Source organism: Agelaius phoeniceus, chromosome 3 (genome assembly GCF_051311805.1).
Source record: "Agelaius phoeniceus isolate bAgePho1 chromosome 3, bAgePho1.hap1, whole genome shotgun sequence".
Lineage (NCBI taxonomy): Eukaryota > Metazoa > Chordata > Aves > Passeriformes > Icteridae > Agelaius > Agelaius phoeniceus.
In genome coordinates this window covers 33492225-33512111 of record NC_135267.1, presented here as the reverse complement: position 1 = coordinate 33512111, position 19887 = coordinate 33492225, and the positions used below count along the sequence as shown (strand labels likewise).

At 38.3% G+C, this 19887-nt stretch overlaps 1 long non-coding RNA gene across 1 annotated transcript; it reads left to right on the top strand.

Moving 5' to 3' along the window:
- Positions 1-19467, top strand: LOC143693532 (uncharacterized). Its single transcript, XR_013181291.1, has 2 exons — positions 1-12016; positions 12210-19467. It is a non-coding gene; the product is annotated as an uncharacterized LOC143693532 (long non-coding RNA).
- Positions 19468-19887: the final 420 nt, after the last annotated feature.

The window sequence follows — 19887 nt, the reverse complement described above, 5'->3', positions numbered from 1 at the left end:
TGCTAGGTTCATTCAGTACTTTTTCTGAAGGTTTTAGTGTTTGTAATGCAACCTTAGTGTGTTCAGTACAGCTTTTTAGCAAGTTCACTACTTTTCCTGGTCTTTTGAAATGGTTTTATAAATGCTATAGTTCATGCCAGTGACAGCATGCTTAACATGAATGAAAGAATGAGTCAGTCTAAGTTTCAAAAACCTTCAAGTCTAACATGATTCCTCTCTTGTCCTTGATCAAACTGATTGGCATGTTATTCTAGTTGGCTGTTGCTTAAAATAATAACTGTATATTTTTCTTGTGTCTTGGGAACACTCTGGGTCCCGTTAATCTCGGTATTCTGAACAAAGAATCAGTTTTATCCTGTACAACTACAGTGTTTGTACACACAACTCAATTAATTTTGTTTACATAGTATCTAACTTTAAAAGAGAGAAAGAAGGATCCCTATTGTAATTATAAGAAACAAAGGCACAAGATGGTTTAAGTTATTTGAGTAAATTGAAGAGATGTCTTTGGATGTGCCTGAAAATCTTTGCCAGGGTCTTGAGGTTCTGTCTAGAAATTCACTTTTTAGGTCATCCTTTTTAGGATTATTGAAAAATTACTTAATGTTGATATTTATTAATGCCCTCATGATTAAGGGGAACACCTGTTGGTATAGTTTTTTGTTAGATAAGTGTATATAATTGGAAGAGAGTACTTTGTCATTTAGTGTCCAGATCTTATAAATGTCTGAGTCTGCTCAGGAGCCAAGACTGCATCCTCAAGAATGTCCTTACCAAAGCACAGTGTCCATTTAGGGATGAAAATAAGCTGTGTTATGTGCACCACAGCTAGTTGCAGCTCATCAAGCTGTTTGCCATGTTCTATAGTTACAGTCCCATCAATTTTTCTTTCACCCTTGGAGAACACAAAGATCAGCTGAACTGAACAGAACAGCAGCAGTGCATTGTAAGAATAACACCTCTGCACTGAAATTCAGAATTAAATAGTTTTCATGGGCTACTCTTGCAAAGTATAGTGAGTTACTGCTCCACTATGACAGCATGTGATCCTATGTGTTGGGAAGGGAGTTTAATTAAAAAAAAAAAAAAAATTAACCCCCCCCCATACCTTCAATGCATCTGGTAATAGAAAAAAATTAATTTTGTTTAATTTTTAATCAGACAGCCTGAGACAACCACTGAGCACTACTTGACAATTAGAATACTAATGAAGTGCACACTGGGTTAGTCTGTTTTTAAAGGACAGGAAACAATGCACTCAAAGTTGAGGGATTCTATTTCATTCCAGTCAAGTCTTCACATATTTACCTTCTTACTTTGTAAGAATTCAGGAAATGTTTGCCTTGTTTTCTTTAAAAATTTCACCCCATGGCTAATTATTTTTCAAATACAGAAAGCACAGAAAGTGATAAGTGGCTTTCTTGTAAAACATTAATCTTCACTGTTTAAGGCACCTTCCATACCTTAAGTGTTTTCTGTTTGTTTGTTTGTTTTTATTCTTCCTCTAATGTATTTGCTTCTGTCTACCATTCTGAAACAGTTTGAAGTCTTTGGTGTTCATGTTTTCTATAAATTAGACATTGTAAGTATTTGTCCGTAGTGTACAATTTCACAAAAGATAGTCTGGTTGCAGGAAGAAACAAATTGCCCATGCCTAAAGTGTTTATTTCTTATAAAATTTATAAGCAGCTATCTATAGCAAGGTTGAATATAGTAGACAATGCTTAATGAATTCAAATGAGTTCCGAGACATAAATTAAGTAGCCTAACCATCCATAGTAGCCATGTCATTCTGGCCTCACTGTGAAATGGATGTTTCATTGCCCCTGCTATGTCACATTGTTAAGCAGAACCATGTAATTATACCCTAGCTGGAATGAAGGATTCACACTGGCTCACGTTAGGCCCTCTCTGCCAGTTCCAACTTTAAAAGTTTGCAGAGGCTGTAGGTGACTTATCAGGGATATAATCCTTTTGGTGTCATGCTTTCATGCTGAAATCTGAGCTCCAGTGCTTCCTGTGGCCTTGAGCCAGGGCTTGGCTCTAGGCACTAGTGTTGAGGCAACAACACTGAGCCCGGGGCAGATGTTTGCCAGACTTGCTGCATATCCTCTGTTAACAGAAATGAGTTGAGGAGTGGCCATTAGTGCTAAGAGGAGGGAGACCAGTGTTACCCAAAGGACAGCCACTGGCCTTCCAGCAGGGAGCAGAGCAGAAAGAGCTTCTGGTTTTATCCTGACATGTTAGGGTTCTTTGTCCTCTTTTCAGTTAGCTCTTTGTTCTCCTGTCCTTGCCTCACAGCAGGAGCTGTCAGTAACCAGCACCTTAGGACTGGGAGGCAAAACTCAGCTCACTGCTGAAACTCTGCAGATCCCTGGTTTACCTCATTCCTTGCTGGTTATTCTCTGCCCTGCATTTGCAGTATCAGTTTGTTCCCTTTCTAGCTGATTCTGCTCCAGATCTGAAAGTTCCTGTGGAGGCAGAGCCAAGTCTATAGTAGGGAACACCATTTCCCAATCTGTTCCATCCCACTAGGGATGGAAATACATTTAGCGTGGGACACGTTAGCTTCTTTCATGAGTTGTTCAATGACAGCTGAGGAAGAGTCTGGCATGCCTGAAATTCTAATGGCATGAATTTTTGTTTGTTGCAATGCTTAGCAAGGAAATTGAAACCCAAATCATCCAGGCCAAACTGGGATATACCAAGCCAAGTGCTGGTGGTCTGTTAGGAAAGGTTTGTGCATCAGTTGTGAATTTGCTTAGAGACAATGCATAGGGAAGTTTTCAACTTAAAAAGGACTGCTTGATTTTTTTTTCTTTTGGACATTGTGTCAATATTGTCTCTACTTTGCAAAAAGAGCATGTGGCAAAGTTCTGTTCCATATCATCATTCTCATAGTTTTTCCATAATACTGTGCTGAACTAAAATATTCTAGTAAATGAAAAGAAGAATTTTGATTTTTTCCCCCACAGGTTTTCTGTAAAACATAAAATTTAGGATGTTCAAAATTGAATGAAAGAGTTGAAATCAAACCTCAAACCTAGATCTATTAAAACAACACAGGTCAATTTGTATCATACCAGTATGTAAACACAATCTGTCTTATATTTTTCTGCATTTTTTTTCCATTTTAAAAATACAACCTTTATATAAGGACTTACAATGTCTTTTTTATGCATTCCTGATGTCAAGGGGCTGATTTGTTAGGATTTCTCCTTGCATAATTCCCAGGTCTCAGGGCTATAATTGGTTTTACTGTTTCTTTGAAATGCACAAAATAGTCTGTTATTGTGGACCATGAGAATTAGCAGGGAGTACTTTTGTTGTAGATAGTGGTTTTATATTTAAAGAAAATATGCATTTTTAACTGTTGGTTTGATGTGGAATCCAGGCTGTGCCATAAAATGTGCATGTATCAGTTGAAACCCTTTTGCATGGGTTGGCCATAAAAGCTTTCTTTCTTTGATTAGATAAATAATGTTACCATTGTTTTTTCATATTCTTCAATATTTTTCCTGAGATGACATTACTTCAGGAATAGGAAATTGTCTGAGCAGTTATTCTATGGTAACAGTATTATTGTGCAGCTGGGTAAGTTCTCATGCAATAAGTGTAGTATTAAGTACTAAACAATTCTTGTATATACTAAACAATTAAAAGAAGAAAAATAATTATTAGAGGAAAGACAGAATATGTTACCATCTTTTGGAATACAGAAGCCCTTGGTCATACATTTGAAATAAAGCTCTACCCCACTTAAACTGCCAGCCCAGGTCAATTAAAACCACTGTGTTCAAAGAAATATTTAATACCTAAGATGAAGTATGAAACTAAAATATGTAAGTGAACTGCCTTTCTGAGATCTTGCTGGGGATATGAATAATCACATGTTGAAGGTGGAGTGTAAAGAGTATAGAAAAAATTCTGAGGAGAATCCGGAGCCACCTAGAAGGTGTGGCAGTCCAAGGATGACTCTAGAGGTTTTAATTGTAAACTAGGGCTAGATGAGCAAGAAGCCATACATTTTAATAGAAGATTATAAACAGAAACTCACTGGAATAAGTCCTTCATATTCTGCTCATTGTCTGCAAGTTTCACTCCTCTCAAAGTTAATATGTGTGGTCTTGTTACACAGTAAAGATGGAACCACTGTGGAAGAGATGTGGTGTCAGGTGGAGGAAGACGTTCTCATGCAATATTCCAGCTCACCCCTCTATGAGGTGACAACTCCTGCTGGGTAGGAATGTGGAATGGGAGCTGCTGTTTGTTTGGAATCAACTGAGCAATTGGGTTTTGAGTTTGTGTCAAGTGGCTCCTGCTAATGTTAAAAGTGCAACTGTTTTATTTGCCAGAAATGGTGAAAGAATAACATTGGTACATCACATCATGTGGTGTGTTGGCACATGCTGCTTTCCTGAGAGGCACAGAGCCCCCAGCTCTTAAAGAGCACTCAGGCTTCAGAGCACTGCTTGCTTGTTTGCCAATAGGTAATTCTCAGTAGTAAATGAGTGGAGGCTGAATTTACATTAGAAACTGTAGGAACTGGGAATGATCTCCCTGGCTGCTAGTAGTCAAAGCAGGCTTCATTTGGTTTCTTTAGTGAAGGTGTAATGATATACTGAAGTGCTGTTCTGGGCAAAGCAAACCAAAATAACATTTCCTTGTTTTGCAAAGACTGAAGCTAGGACTGTCTTCAGATAGATAACAGAGACTTATCCTTTTTTCCTTCCCAACCTCTCCTGTCATGGCCATCAGTTACAGTGAAAGCAATTGCATGTTTATAACTACTCTGACCACTCTGCTTCTCTATGGGGATTTCTGCTACTCTGTCACTGTAATCTATTTTTCAGCCTTGCTGCACTGTGTGTATGTGAAAGCTACCTGGCATGTCTGACAGTGCAGGAGAAGCCAAAGGTCTTCTGGTTTACAGGTGACATTTTGTATGGCTTCTGTATAGTGAGTACTTACTCAATTGAGATATGTTAAACCAGGAATACTGGCGAGGCAGCATTATTATTCTTATTACTACTATCATTATAAATGTCTTGGGATTAATGAAAAAAATTAACTTCTGTTCTAAATCACCATCAATCAATCCTTGTTGCCAAGATGAGTTGTTTAATTGAAGCATCAGTTAAACAGGAAAGCAAGGCACTGGTTGCTAGTCACAATTCTTGGTTACTGGAGTCAGATCTCTTAGCAAGCAGTACATTTTGCTAGAGACTACAGCTTTTCATAGGAAGATACATATCTGAAGTGCTCATCAGAAGACGCTGGGGAGAAGAATGAAGCCCCCATGATGTAGGGGGAAATGGTCAGTGACCTGCCACATCAGTTTGATACTCATGAGACTATGGGGCTGGATGGGATCCAGGCCAGGGTACTGAGGGAGGTGCAGAAGTGCTCACTGAGCTACTTCCCATCATTTATCATCAGCTCTGGCTAGCTGGGCAGGTCCCAGGTGCCTGGAAGGTAGCAAATGTGATCCCCAGCTACAAAAAGACAGAAGGAGAATCTGGGGAATTACAGGGTCTGTGAGACTGAACTTGGCCATCCTAAAGGTCTTCTTCCAGCCTTAATAATTCTGTGATTCTATAAACCCATTATCTGTTGTTAAAATCACGTAGGCATCTTTTGCTTGGAAAAAAATTCGTGTTATTTAAGAGAACAAGCCTAAGTGAATCATATACGTACATGAAAGTAAAGGTTTCTCTAGAAGTCCCAAGCAGACATTGCCTGGAATAAGACTGATTTTATCCAAGAGAAAATGAACAAAATGAGAGGGAGACTTTTTTATATCCCAGGTCTCTCTAATACCCACTTTCAGGCATCACTCATGTTATCTTCTAAACTGATAAACAAACTTGCTCTACTAACCAGAGAAGCACAATACACTCAAAAGCTCATTCAAATGCATCTAGGTAAGAAAGGGAAAGAAATTATAACTCAACATAAATATGATATAAACAATATAAGTATAATATCACATCTCCTAATCACATCTCTGATGTTGAGTATAGTTACAGACAGTAGTTTGAACACTGAACCAACATTCTTTGGATGTTTTGTTGGTTTAAGTTACTTGGCTTACTCCACAGGTAAGTTTTAATATGCCGATTAGGAATGACTGTTTTAGGGGAATGATGAATGTGTAAATAACTAACATCTGAAAAATGCACTTAGATGTCACTGTCATGTGGAAATAAGAATTCCTGGCTAGACATTAAAGACCAGAATAGCAAACTCAAAAGGTCCACCTCTTTTTGAGAGAAGCTCCAGCAGGCTCTTGAAAAATTAGAGAAGGTAATTCTTTATTTTTTGGAAAAATGAGCCAGGTTCCTTCATTAGATAGAGTGAAACTGCAAGTTTTGGGCAAGTTGAGCATGGTTTCAATGCAGTCAAGTCTTGCATCCACAGACGGATGCACAGAAATGTAGCCACTGTGTTTCCAGTGGCTGAGGCCACTGTTAATAGGTGCCAAGCACAGGCAAGCACGATCTGTTTCCAGGAAAAGAAGTGCATTAATTGGAAACAATTAAGAGACCATAGACTGAATACAAAATAAGTTGAATAGTTAGACTCCTTCTGCTGTTAGATTAGTTTAATATTGCTGTGAGACCTGGAGAGAGCATATTCAGCCCAATAAAATTCTCCTTGAGTGCTTGGGAGTTAAAGCTACATCACTTGACATCTTTAGTTTGCTTCTTCCTTCTGACCCTAAATGCAACCAGGAGTAAATATGGGGAAATTTGGGAGCTATCTTCTTTCCTGTTACCCCAGTGTAGATAAAGAATAGCTTTCCCTCATGGCCCTGTTTTTCACCAGACATAGAAAGAGTGAGGAGCTAAGGCTACTTCTGTCCTGTGATTAGAATCCAGTAAACTAACTCAACTTAAAGAAACCTGTTCCTTGGCCAGAGAGGGAAGCTCAGAGAAGACCTCAATTAAGTGCAGTGTTAGGAATTTCAATTAGCAGCATTAAAGTAAAAGAAATAGATTCAAGTAGGAGATAGGGATTTAAAATAAAATCTTGAGTTCTGTAAACAAGCATGCTTAATAAAAAAAGTTAATGCGTAAAAGCTGTATAGCTACATTTTTGGAATTACTCAACACTGTGGACTACACCTTTTGATCAAAAGGGCATCATACAGCACCATTTGTAGACTTGTTCCTCTTGTTTGTTGTGTTTTTTGGTTTACACTTTAGTTCAACAGGTTGTTTTTTTTCCCCATTTTCAATCGTGCCAGATTTACATAATTATGGGAAAGAGCTAGACTTTTTCTAATGTATATTATTATTTCATTACCCTTCTGGTAGCAGTTATTTGTCAATTTTAGTCTGAAAAATGACTGTGAGAAATAGTTTGCAGGTAATTAATTAACTGTTTATAAGCCACTCTGTAATCTATAACATGTCTATGTTATTCCTAACACATCTGTATCAAAGACTGATTTCCAGATTACTGTCTAAGGATAATCTGCAGTATGAAGGATTTTGGTTTGTTTGGTTGGGGGTTGGTTTGGTTTGGTTTTTAAGTTGTTTGGTTATTTGGTGAAGTTAATCACAGAATGGGTGACGTTGGAAGGGACCACAGTGGTTCATCTGTCCAACCTCCCTGCTCAAGCTGGGTCATCCTAGAGCTCATGGTATAGGATTGGAACCAGATAGTTCTTGAATTTTTCCAATGAGGGAGGAGCTCCACAACCTCTCTGGGCAATCTGTTCCAGTGCTCAGGTACCCAGAGTAAAGAATTTCTTCATTGTATTCTGATGAAACTTCCTGGGCATCAGTTTCTGCCTCTTGCCCTAGGCTCAACACCACACCTGGCTCCATCCCCTTGACACTCTCCCTACAGTGAAACTGTATCTGAATATGTTTCAGGATTGTCAATAATACATAACATTCACTAAAGCCAACAATTACTGTGAATGGAAAGCCTTTTGTGACCAAAAGCGTGTTATAACCACTTCTCTATTTAAATAAGTTGAATATGCGATTTCATAATTGTGACTTTGATAAGAGAGTGCCTTGCCTTTGACAAGAAATTTTATAATAATAATAATTTTATATGTGACTTAGGCTATGGGAAAAAAATCCAGTTGTCCTCTTTTTAAAATCAAAATAGAGACTTACCAGAGAAAATTCAGTTGTCATCAGCAAAACTAAGGCAAAACTTTTGGTGTCTAATGATATGGTTTTCAAAAGGAGGCTTGCAACTCAGAACGTTTGTGGGAGGGAAAACCAGTATAAGAATAAGTGTGTATTTGTGAAAGGGCATGTTCTAGTCTGATACATTATAAGTAACATGAGCAATTAGAAGCAATAGCAATTCTTTTACCTTAGGATTCTTCTGCTCTTCAGCAGATGCTTTTGGTAGTGGGTGAATAATTGAGTGTAATTGTTTTTGGAATCTGTGTCTGGAGACTTCACCTGTCATGTCTTCTCTGTAATTAATTTTCCATCTTCCTTTCTATTATTATCTTCCACTATTTTGAGCTGCCATGGTATTGGTTGCTTGTGATGTACTCAGCATGGGTGCCAAAATGCATAATGGTGTACTGAACTTCCACATACATATATATATATGCAGGATATACACCACAAATTTAATTGGATATATACCACAAATTTATGTGACAGAAGTCTTGGAACTTAACAAGGAATGGTATTGTATCATCCTGATACTTGGGAATTATTTCACAACAATTTTAATGAAGTAAGGAAGCTTTGCTGGAGCAACTCATCATTGCCTCCAAATTCTTTTGGCTTTGAAACATTCCAAGGATTGAAGCTAGCGGTTTTTCTATAGAGTCTGTTCAGTTCTTATTTTGTGTTTTCTCTTGTAAAGTGAATAAAGCACCTATATATTTATAAGCTATACTACCATGGCCCTCAGCAAACATTGCAGTTGATTAAAACATTGGTCACAGCAGTTTTATCTGATTCTATCAGCACCCAGAGGTTATGAACCTTAGCTTATTAGAGCTGTATTAGTGATGTGATTAATGATATAATACTTCTTCCTTCCAGTTTTGCTCTGGAGGTTGACTTCTATAGCAACAGGTCATTGGGGAAAATTCTCAGGTAAAGTCTAATAATGATCCCATTTTATGGCTAGAAACTTTGAATCATGTTGGAGATTCATAATTAGCAGTTAGAACCAAACCCTTACTAGAAAACATATTATTGGTAAGGGAAAAATGGATAGGGGATAAGTTCTGCTAAAAGATCAAAACTAAAATGTGTCTCCTGGTTTGTTTATTTTTTAAGGTGGGTTTTTTTCCCCCTACTTTTGCTGTCAAAGATGCCACCAGTTTTTTCTCATATTTGGGACTACCACATCCATAAACTCATTTAGAGCAAGAAATATTGCATCAGTGTCTGTTGTATGACAAATTGTGTTTATACAAAGGAAATTTAGGTATTTGATAGGATGTCCTTAAGAAAGGAGATAGCCATTTATTGTTTTGGAAATCTGCCTTGAAAGAGACTTGGAGAAGCCATCCTTGTGCCCTAGGCTTGAATCAGGGCCAGAATCAGATTGTCAGTTCTATTTTGTAGATCATCAGTGATGGAAAACCCATAGCTACCCTTAACAATCTATTCCAATATTTCATTATTAGTTTCAATTGAGTGATTTTCCTAAAATCTATGCTGGATCTTTCTGGTTGGTATTTAGCCCATTATTACTTGTTCTGTCCATCACTGGTATGGAGAACAGATTCTTTCCTTCTTCTTGTTCCTCTTTTGTGCCTTAGGTTTTCTACCTCTGATAGTTCTTGTTGATCTTCTGTTGAACATCTCCTGTGTGTTCATTTCCTTAAATATCTAAAATCATTGTGCAGTGTTATTATTGTGATTCAGAGATCAGAAATAACCCCCAGGTGTCACCCTCCACTTCTTTTAGTTAGTAACAGATTACTAACTAGCTTATTTTTATCTTATCTTGAGTAAGCACTGTTTCTTCAGCTTGTTAACACCTGTTTGAATCTTTCACCAGTCCTCCAACATACTTGCAATCCCTATTGTTGTCAGCAATGTTTTCTTCTATCTATCTATCATCTAGATTGTTAAGAGAAATGCTGAAAAAAGATTAGACCCTGGACAGACCCTCTGAAGCACCATACAATGCATCTTTCTATTTGACAGTGAAACATTGGTCCTCTGTGGTACAGTTATCTAATTTCTGTTTTCAGATTTCATTGTGACTTGCGGAAGTCAAGATGAATGACAATCACTTCTCTTCTTCTAAAAAGGCCTTTTAGCCACAACACAGGAAGAAATTGGATTGTTTTGTCAGTTCATTCTTAACAAATTCATATTGATTGCCACTTATATCTGTGTTATCATATAGCTGCACACAATTGCTTTATCCAGAAATGTTCTTGAGTTTGAGGTTCAGTTTGACTTGTCTGTGGTTTCTCAGCTCCTCTTTCCTTCTGTTCTAAGCACAGATATGAGACATCACAGAGCTGCTATCAGTCCTCATGTCAGTTCAACTATTTTTAATATCTCTTCACTGATACTTGTCAGGCCAATTAAATCTGAAAAATATAATTAATAATCTGTGTTCTTTATTTGAGCTCTGACTGTTGTTGCTGTTAATTCAGCTTGACACCAATAGATCTTGTTCATATAGACTAATGCAAGAAAAGCTCTCTGGCTCTCTCTGCATCTTCTCTGCATTCTCTCTGAACCATTGGCTAATGCAGTCTTTCTAGTTATAGAACCTGATTTATTTGTTCACAGCTTACTGCCTAGATACTTTGTGTTTAATAGCTTGCATAATTATTGTGGTTGCTTGAACTTGGAATTATATGAAATTTCTGGAGAAGGATATTTGGTCCTTTCCTAAGAGCATGCTTAGGAGAAACATGTTTCTTGAAGGTAGACTGTGGCATCTTGGTTTTGAAACAGGTCAAATGAGGAGAGAGAAGCTTAGGAGACAGGCAGACGATAGGCACAGGGGTCAGAAGGAGGCTGGAGTATTCATACACCTAGGAAGGGCAAAGTGGCTGCTGGATTCAAACAAGACTGAAAAGGAAAAATGTAAAGATGTGGCAGGGAGAAAGGAACCTAATTTTCAATGCTTTTTTGTATGTATCTCATTTGACCAGTCTGAGACTTTCCTCTTGAGAAAAAGAAATATACTGTTCTACTTCATGTTTAGATAATGCAAGTTCTTTGGTGTTTTGGAGCACTCACTTTAAGGTCAGGCTATTGGCCGACTGGCTTCAGAAGTTTGCCTGACCTGATCTCTGCTCAGCTGTGATCATAGGGTTCCTTTGTTTCTTACAGTCATGTTCTGTGTCTTGACCTCTTTTGCCTGTGCTCCAGCTATTTGTGCCATTCTTTTATGCTCTTCTTTAGTGATCTGACCTAGTTGGTGAGCTCCTTTCCTGTGTTTGAGGTCAATGAGGAAGTCATGATTTAGCAAGGCTCATCTCTTACAACACTTCTGTCCTTTTACATGGAAATGGGCAGAATTTTTTTGTCCTCAGTTATTAGTTCTCTCTTGTGCTGTCAACTCTATTTTACTTTTTTTTTTTTTTTTTTTTTTTGGTGTGCATTGAGAATGGCATTAATGCCTGATTTCAAGAATGAGAGGTCAGATATGTCCATATGGTTCAGTCCCACCTTTCTGTAGGACAGAGTACTTGCTCTTACATGGCTTCTGGTTGTAACACTGCCTGCCTTTCACATAGTAGTAGCAACCAGCTTCTTCTCTGAGAGTTGTTGGGTCAATCTTTATGGCTGGATGCTGTTCTGTATGGCTGTTCAAGTGACTTCTTGTAGTAACTTTTGTGTCCTTTGGCATCCTCCTCATCACAGATACAACTCTGACTTATTTTTCAGCTCTCCTTCTTGCGTTATACCAACAGGTATCATCGAATCAAACATCTCCTTCCCAGCCTTGACTGGAGCACAAATGTAGATGTCTCTTCTTTCAAGTACAGCTTAGAACTATGGGCAGGATATTGATATTCCTACCTGAGCATGGCTCACAGCTGCAGGTAAACACAGAACAGACAGAGGGCTAGAGTGGTCTGCTCCTCTGTATTATAGCATTTAATGACTTCTCCTTATATCCCCTCTAGGCATGCTTCCATTTGTTGCTCAAACACATCACACTATGGAAGCTATTAATAAGTTAGTGTTAGTTGCAAACTGATGAATATCCCATTTTCTTCTCCACCAAACACGTAGTGAGGTATACCAAATTCTACCTGTGGGCATTTTCAAGAAGAATTTGGAAAAGAAGATCTGACTCTATCAATGAGGAAGGACATAGAAGACTTTTACTTAAAATTATGTATAATTAGACTGTTATCTTCTACATGTTCATGTATGATCTTGGAGAATAAATTTCATTTCTTTTTGAAAATGCTTTGGTTTCACTGTTGTGATAAATATTATTTGGTAAATTACCAGGAATTTAGAGAGTACTTAAGGTAATCTAAAGCAAATTTAAAAAATAAGATAGAATATTCTACTGCTGTGATTCAATTTATTGTAATATATTTTGCAGGAGGATATTGAAATGGGTCAGAAGTATGCTACTTTTTTGTAAGGATACTGGGAACATTTGCACCGGATAAATTCTTTTTCTTATATCCAGACACAAACAACTAAAACATATATTTATAAGGTATAGATTTCATCTATTGTCCTCTGAATGACTGATGCTAGGTCATGTCCAGAACAAAATATTTAATTAGATGAACATTATTTTTTGTCTGGAATGACAGTCTGTATATTTTGTTTGATATTTCCATGAATGTGTAGAGGAATCAGAAATTTTAAGTTTTGTCCCAATGTAAAATTTTACACAAGTTTGTTTTTCTGGCTGTTCTTTTTCTTTTATAAAATATGGCAGTTCATATGAAATGGAAAAGAAATTAGCAGAGGTGAACAGAAGTCAGAGAAGTTGAACATTTTCCTGGTAAAATTTTATGTAGCCATGAAAATGATGGATTTCATGATTTTTTTTTTTCAGTGTAGTAACAGTACTAATTGTAGTTTGCCATCAGTGCTAAGCTAGAATTTTGAATTTAGCCCATGGCAGTGTAACAAGAGCTTATGCCAACTTGCAGAGCTGTGCAGCTGATGAAATCTCCACTCTAAGAAGAGCTTTTAAAATGTGTGAATGCAGAACTCCAGCTCTGCTGATCATTGAAAAACACTGGAGGAGTTTCTACTCTGATGTGTGCCAGTATAAACCTCAAATTATTTCAGTGATGACTGTTGAATAGTTTTCATGAATGCACTTGAAATAGTGGGTTTTATCATTTAAATGGGTCTTTGGGGACTTGTGGGCAGGGAGGGGCTAAGAAAGGAAAAATGTCCTTTTAGCATCAGGCAGCCTGGCATACTGCTTTTATCTTGGGGCTGGATCTGTCCCTGTGTGACAGTAACCCATGTAGCATGACTGTAGTAAAGCAGATTATATAACACCACCAAAATAAGAGGGTCTTCATTTATGTTGGTAGATGCAGAGATTTCTGCAACACCTACGCTGCCTTTGTTGTTTTTTTAAAAGAACAAAACTAAATTAAGAAACAAAACTGATTTTTTTTTTTTCTCCTGAAGCTTCAACCTGTAATTTGCTTAGGAACACTTTCGAAGTCCATTCTAAGCCTCTGAATTCAGTTTTATATTAAATTGTTAAGATAAAACAGTTCAGTAGCAATAGAATTGATAAACATAATGCACCTAGCATATCTCCTCTTCTGAGGAAAACTGAAATTAGGTAAAACAAGAACTAATAGTCCAAGGAGATATTAAAGGTGCACTTGGAGTTGCCTCTATTAGTCCCTTTGCTGAATTTAACCCTGAAAATGATTTTCAGGGCAGATAAGAAAGACATGTATGTTGTAGCTCTGAATAGTTTGGCTTTGTAATGTACTCACAGTTAACACTTCGCAAGTTAAACCCACAGCAGCCATAATTCTTCTTTCTACCTCTAAATAATGACTAATTATAGCTCTTGGGTGGGGCTTATGTTTCTCTGCCACCTTCAGAGCTGGGTAAAGGAGAGGGATGGAGACCCTTATTCCACTGAGTAGTTACTGGTTCCTCCCTGGCAAGTGAGGGACTTGTGGGATTTCTGTCATGGAGTTTGGTCTGTTTAGAAGCCAGACTTCTCGACTGAAGTAGTTTTCCCTTCCTTCTGTGGTCATTAGAGATGAAGGGCCAGCTGGTCAGAGCAAGTCATCCCACTTACCTCAGGATGTTGATGAATTGCCCTGTTGAAGCGGTCTGGCTAGGAGGGAGAAGGGTTGACCTTCTCAAACGTCCCGGCAAGCTGGCGAGCACCGCTTGCAGCTCTGGGGGTGCTACCCCAATAGCAGCGCTTTGGGGCAGCGCCTAAGGATGATGCCCTGCGTTATAGCAGCGGTGCCTCCTTGTGCAGAATGAGGCCGCGTCAAAGCTTCAGCCAGCAGGAACTAACAAGGGTGCTCTCCAGATGGGATAATATCTGGATTTATTGAAGCCCCAGAGGAAACCAGCAGCCGAAGAGAGCGAGGGGCTGGTTGTTACAACTTATAAAGGGTGAGGGATACAGGGGAGGAGCCCGTCCTCGGGCGAATGGGGATTCAGGGGGGAAGCGGGGTACGAAGAACTGACATAAGGGAAACACCAATGGGGACAACTTAAAGGAGGGGCCCCAGCTCCCGAGCCGCCCAATCACCCACGGCTCCAGCTGGAAGATTCTAGAGAAAAAGGTGGGAGCAGAGAGTGACAGGCAGGGACACCGGGGAGGGATACAAAAAGATACATCTGTCACTATGGGAAATGGGGAGGAGTTAGGATAATAGATAAGTGCAGGGAGGGGAGGGAGAACCAGGGCAGAACCATTAGAAAACAGGGTGGAACGGAACAGTCCAACTTATGAGAATACAACACAAGACCCTGTGAAAGTACTTATTCATAGAGGAAATTTAGGCAATGATCTCAGCCCATTAAAAAGGGATGAAAATATTCTTACTGTAATGGGAAGCCATTAGTAAGCAAGGAATAGTCCCACCTGCCTCTATACATTGCTCCCAGTATTTCTATGCCTATTTCTCATAAATTATTTTAAATGGCACCTGACTCTAGATCAAAGCAGCACTTAGATAAGACTTAAGTATTGTAACTAGAACTGTTTGGAGGCCTTTCCTGTTTGGAGGCCTCAGTCTTTGGTACCTGTTATTGTATACTCCCCAGAAGGAAGCTCTAGAGACTATCTAGCTTAACCTGCTCAGAGCAGATCTTACTTTAAAGGTAGATGAGATTGTTTAGGTCCAGAGGCATGCAGAACATCTCTAAAATGAGACAGAAAAGTTGTAATGTGTGGGATGTACAAGTCATCAATCCCAAACTTAATTATTGTCTCATCTTTTTATCTTCCCATCCACAGTAAATCAGCTTCTTCAGAGTTCCCATTTTGGAATTACCCTCTGAGCTGATTGCAAACTCCCTAAGGATATGATTCCGTAGCTTAGTCAGGTGCTATATACCCTTGGGGAATCATAGAGCAGTGTTTGAGGGATGCCCTCCAAAGGCACTGCCAGCTAAGTATGTTTTACTTTCTTGTGAAAGAATGCTTTTCATTGTTTTAATTTAATTTTGGATTTAGACAGTTCTGTAAAAAGTATAAATGTGCAGAGTGCAAGTTTTCTCTATTTAGTTTTCTTCCAAAGAAGGTTGTTATTTTGGAGATCAATGGCAGGCATTTGGATAAAGCCAAAAATGATACTTCATATGTGTCCATTGCATAAGACAGATGGTGAATAACAGAGAACTTATATATTGAATGTGTTCCTTCAGCCTATGTTGCATCTGGGGATGCAAATATGCTTTCTACAAAGCTGAGAAACTGCACAAAATCATTCTTGTGTCATCTCCGGGTGAAAGTCAAAGGCTGTTTCTTGCTATGCAGTCTTATGGTTTACAGGTATTACTCGTGGGTATGTCAGTGGCATTCCATGGCTTACCTTGCAATTTTGGCAAATTTGGTTCAAGGAGGCTTTTTGTATTAACCTCAGTCAGTTCCAAACCCAGACATTTGGTTTTTTTGATAGTAGGAGAATTCCTGACTTTCATTCTGTTTTTGAGAATTGTGGATTCCCAAGCACTACAGACCCTTCTAAAAGCCCTGAGAACTTTGTGTTTCCCAGGATTAAATTTTGGAAAGTTGTCTACTGTGATGATTTTTTTTACCCTGGATATTAAGGCTACTCTATTCTGCCTCTGCTGTGGAACATTATAAATTGCTTTCATATGACTTACATTTCCCACTGAGTTGCAGATACTTTGGATTTAAGAACAGCCCTGTAAAGATGAAGCTTTCCTAAGACTTTTCATTTCTATTAAAGCTTAGAGTGTTAATATTTTTAGCAAAGCTTTTAAACTTCTGTTACAGAAGGTATGCTTTCCTAACTAGATGAGGCATGTTACCTCTCTGTGGGAATCCTTCTCATGTCATAGCCAAAACCTGGCAGTTTAAAAATCTTCTATTTGGACTTTATTGCTTTCAGCAAAACCTTTCAGTGCAAAACCCCAGATGTTTTAATGCATAAAAAAACCCCACTCTGTTGCATGCACCTCGCCAAATCAATTATTGGGTGAAATGTTTGTGGTGAAGCAGCAGTTAATGGAAGAGTGGCAGATGTCAGACACAGAAGTGTCCATTTCACTGTGGTGCTCCATGGTCTGTTGTGACAGCTAAATGAAGCAGCTCAACAGCTGTCAGCATGTTAATGTTTTGGATCAAATAAACACGCTTGGAAGAACTTTCCTCTGATTTTTAAGACTTAATGACTTTGAAGGCAGCCGTGCTTCTTTGCAGATGAAGTTTGAAGTGTTTTGTAAGTGAGGCCAGATGCAATGAGGAATAGCATTGGACTGCAGGCTAGGCTAGTGTATTTTGATTTCATTGGAGCTGTGTTACTGAACCACAGTGAGGCTTAGAAATTCCTACTCGGTCTAAACATCAGAATTAAATCAAGGTTGCAGTGAGGTAGAGTTTTCTTCCTCTGCTTTACTAACCATGGAGAAACCATAGAGAAGTAAGCATGAGGCAAGCTTTTAACTTAGGAAGAGCATGGAGAGGAATCAATCAAAAAAGCTGGACACATATGAACACATGATACAACACCTGTCTATTTCAGGCAAATACAGTGCAGAAGGCTCAAGGATGAATGTATGATCATTTAAATATATTTGTTTGGGGTTTTTGTAGTTGGTCAGTGATTGCTTTATAACATAGTCAGCTGATTCTCCATGAAAGTTTCTGTTGTGCCTGGGGGTTTTCTTGATTGCCTTTCTGACCTCAGTTGCTTTGGAGTTGCAGTCCCTGATAGAGGTGTGATATATGGACAGATCCTGCTGCTTGTAGCTGGCCCGTTCTTTTTCATTTCAAGATTTGTTTTCAAGTAGCTTATCCACTCCATAGGATCTGAGGGGACATCTGTTATTGTTATTAAAAAATACAGCTGGTGGGATTCTCTTGCCATGATACTTTTCATGGTTGACTGTCAGACTAAGTAGGGGCATAGCTTTCAGCACCAAGGCTGCTGAAGAACCATGATGCTAATTTATCTCATTGATTCATTCTCTTTATCTTGTGTTCTGCTGCTTTTTTTCTTCAAGTGTCTGCTTCTGACTGTGGTTTACTGGTCTGTTAACAAAACAAGAAACACACAGAAAAGCAAAGTTCTAGGTAATTCATCCAGGCTTGAAGGAATGAGTGAAGATTTAGCATCATCAGTGTGTCTTTAAAATTAGGAAGAATCATTTGTGATGGCATCTGAGGTAACCACAAGGCTGCTACATCTTCAACTGTCTCTATGGATGGAGCAACAATCACTTATTTCCTGCCATTCCCTGCCATTCCCAGTTTCTAACTTTTAAAGAGTGCAAGCATGAGCAATTATTGAAAATCTTATCTCTATGCTCTGTCATTTGTCAGCAAATCAGAGCGGAAGCTTAGTGAGTTCCTCTCCTAAAGAATGCACCAGGGCTATGGAAGATCAGAGAAGGAGTTTGCCTGGGAGCTTTCCAAACAAAACCAACTTTTTCTCCATTAACCCTGGGAGCTTTAGTTTTCATAAAGAAAAGTGAAACCAGCAACAATTAGATACTAACTCACTCTTCTAATATTTCTTTTTTTTTTCTTTAATGCCAATGTGTGTATGACAAGTAATTATTAATGATCATTGTAATGATAAATATTAAAAACATTTGTATGAAATAAGTGAATGTAAAGTGTAATGCTGTTGAAAAATGAGGGCTGCTGCAGCTTAAGCATAGAAATTTTGTTGTTTGGGTTTTTCATTTGGCCACTGTTTCAGGAATCATGGCATTTAAATTCTGTGGCAGTCACCCTACATGAGGAATCAGAAGGGAGGTCTTGGTCTTAATAGCCTTTGCTTCAGACCCCCATGGCAACGAGTCTGGCAGATTTTTTTTTATTAAGTCTTCTACAGGGGATAAGTCTTTGCATTTCTTTTCTTTCTGGAATTATTGCAGTACTGTTATCAGTTAGCAGACAGGCCATTGTGCCTTGCATGGTGAGCTTCCAGTGTACCTTTCTCTTTTCCTCTGTTTCTCAGGCCAGAGGTACCCCTTCCAGTTCTCACAAATCTGCCCTTTCTGCTTTGGTCTAACCAAATGTGGCTGTGGTGTTTTGGTGTAGATTTTATTACATTTTCTTAGCAAGCTTGGACAATCATAGCCTGCCTTAACTTTAATTGTAAAATATATAGAGAACTAGGGCATCTGAAAATAAGATCCTTAATTCCTGATTATGACTGTCAAATTCTGAACTGGTTTTTATTCCATAATAGAGTAAGTATGTGCTGTTAGTTGGTTTTGGTCTTGAACACAGCTCTAATCACAGTAATTTTTTACTAACTCCTCTTTCATGCTCACCCTCAAATTCTCATATAAGAGCCTTAGCACATAGAAATTATAATTTCCATTTCTGAAACCTCTAAAAATTTACAGCTGCCTTTTTCAACTCAATAGGAAGTTTTCCCCTAGAAAATATTTTGTTACCTTTACTTTTCACCCATATGGCAAACAAATGTTTTAATCACAGTTTTTGTAGGGATTGAGTCTTTTTTGAGTTTCAATTTCTAAGTTGAAATTGGGTAAATAAAATATGCACAATCTCCATGTCAATAGAAAGCAAGGAGAGCTATAAAGCAAGATTCTACATGTGTAGCTTTGCAACAATAGAATAAAAGGTGGAATAATGAACTGTATTTGTATCTAATTACATAAATAATGCATTTGTGTAATTGTCTAGTAGGGGCATGCTAATGAACAAATTACTTTTAATTGTAGGTTGCTTGATTGTTTCAGAAATATAATTGATTGTAATCAAGAATCAATTAAATGCTGGTAGTAATTGTATTTATCAAATTTAATATATTATATTTTAGAAACATTTTCAAAAAAGGAAGTATTAAAGGACTGTGTTGGTGTTATGCGTTCATACCATTGGGTTGATGGGGTGGCACTTGCTATAACAGTGCACAACAAAAAAAAAAAGTGTATTTTCTTCTCATCTTTGTTTCTGATCCTATCTGATCTGTGAGGATAAACAAGGGTTTAGACTTGCTCAGTATTCATGACTCTTAGCTTGCTGTGTGAAGTGGGCTTTTATAGAAACCAAGAGCCCCCATGTGAGACTCCTTCAGTGGTGTGATGCTTTGCAGTCCTGACCAGATGAGAGCAGTGCTCTGCACAGCAGGGAGATGATGCACAGGGAATCCAGACCTGCCTTCCCCAGGTGCCCTCGGGAGCAGCCAGCCCTAGATTCACTTTCTCTTCTGGACTATTTTTGGATTGTAGTGTGTTTTGTGGAACTGTTAGCTTTTACTTCCAACTGGTT